This window comes from Orycteropus afer, unplaced genomic scaffold, assembly GCF_000298275.1.
Source record: "Orycteropus afer afer isolate SDZICR_OR568_19922 unplaced genomic scaffold, OryAfe1.0 scaffold00487, whole genome shotgun sequence".
NCBI lineage: Eukaryota > Metazoa > Chordata > Mammalia > Tubulidentata > Orycteropodidae > Orycteropus > Orycteropus afer.
The window spans coordinates 282,570-284,784 of NW_006922074.1; positions in this window are offsets into that span (position 1 = coordinate 282,570).

Sequence of the window (2,215 nt, forward strand, 5' to 3'; positions counted from 1 at the left end):
TCTCTGATCACACCCTTAACTTTCTTCCAACAAGGATTTCTTTTTATGTGCGTGTGTGTGTATTTAATAATGATAAAGCACTTGCATGTCATATTTGACAGGAGGCCTTTTTTTCCCCTCCAAGTTTAAAGCACCAGTGGGAAATAATTAGTGCTGCTGGAGTCAAAAACAAAGGGGCCCCATCAGAAAAGACAGTCTCCAAAGCCCTCGGATCCTAATTGAACAATTACCTCTTAAGCCTGTGAATAGTTCATTATCACATGCCCTGTTATTATTAGCTGTTATTATTGTTTTAGATGAATGCTGGGATTTTTTTTTTAATCAAAAGCCATTTTCAACCAAACTATTCCTGCCCCCCGTGCATGCCCCCGTTCCCCAGTGCAGTGTGTCGCCATCAGCAGTCTGTCTCAGTGCCTCGCCCAGATTTGCTCCAGGCCTCTGTTCGTCCTGTTACTTTTTGACTCCTTGGCGAAAGCGTTTACACGCAAGTCAAGTGCCTCCCATCTTTAATTTGTAGGAATCCAAAGTCATCAAAGAGAGAGCTCTTTGTTCATCCCAGGCTCTGAGATAGAAGCAAAGGAGAGGGGTGAGGGAGCCAGAAGGTGCCTGCGTGGCAGGAACAGTTCAATGCTCTGCTACCAGCTGAAAGGCTGGCGGATCTCACAGGAGCCTGGGAAGAAAGGCCTGGCCATCTCCTTCCAAAAAAGACCAACCATTGAAAACACTGTGGAGCACAGCTCTACTCACATGGGGTCATCATGAGTCAGAACTGACAACAGTGGGGCCAGGAGAAGGGCTAGCAGGGGCTGTGGGGCAGGCAGCCATTCAGGCAGTAGAGCCGAAACCTAAGAGGAAGTGGAGGTTCGAGGGGCAGGAGGCTGGGGCAGGAGGGGCCAGCCTGGGAGTGTTTCGTTCTTGGAAAGAATCATGGAAAGGATAAGGCAAATGAGCAGGGATAAGGCAGGGACTTCGTGCTAGGACTGGGCAGGGTTTTTGGCATTCATCTCTGGAACCGTGGGCAGAACCTGCGTGTTTGGGCCTCCTGGCAGCCATGGCCTCCCCGGTCTCCTTCACACAGCCATGAGCTTCCCTGAGCCCACCACTGGGACTATGTCCCTTAGTAGGTATGGGTGTGTGCACCGTCATGGGAACCAGTGTGGACCATGAGACGCAGGGGGAAGTTGGCTGTGGGTGGGGTGGGGTTCTGGGGAAAATTTGTTACACCATAATGTAGTGGACTGAATAGTGTTCCCCCAAAATCCATGTCCACCCAGAACTTCCAGTGTGACCTTATTTGGAAAATGGATCTTTGCTAATGTAATTAGTTAAGAATGTAGGTGAAGTTGTACTGGATTAGGGTGAGTCCTGAATCCCAGGACTGTCTCTTATAAGAAGACACAGAAACACAGAGGTGATGGGAAGATGGAGGCAGAGATGTCACAGATTGTCACAAGCCACCAGAAGCTGAGAAGAGGCACAGAGGTATCTTCCCTAGAGCCTTCAGAGGGAGTGTGGCCCTGGTCACACCGTGACTTCAGACTTCTACTTCCTCCTTCAAGTGCTGAAGAGCAAAGGTGTCTCCTTGAAGACTGAGGTGCACTTAACCCAAGGCATGGTATTTTCAGTCACCTCACATGCCTGTGAAAGCCGGACAGTGAATAAGGAAGACTGAAGACGATGCTTTTGAGTTGTGTTGGTGAAGAATATTCAAAGTACCATGGCCTGCCAGAAGAACGGACAAATCGCTCCTGGAAGAAGTGCAGCCAGAATGCTCCTTAGAAGCAAGAATGGCCGGACTTTGTCTCATCTGCTTTGGTTGTGTTATCAGAAGGGATATGGAGAAAGATATCATGCTCAGTAAAGTGGAGGGTCAGTGAATGAGGGTAAGGCCCTCAACAAGATGGACTGATACAGTGGCTGAAAGGATTGCGAGGCTGGCACGGGACCAGGCAGTGTTTCGTTCTGTCCAAGGGTCGCTATGAGTTGGAGCTGACTCAATGGCACCTAACAACAGCAACAATCACCTGTGAAAGAATGAAATAGACTCCAGTGCACCAACCATTATGAGCGTGGTGCAGGAACGGGAAATATTTCATTCTGTTGTCATGAGTCGGAGCTGAGTTGATGGCAACGGCAACAGTGCTTTGTTACGGCAGCCTCAGGCAACTCCTACACACAGTAAGAGAAATGGAGGAAGACACCGTCTTCTTTGCTG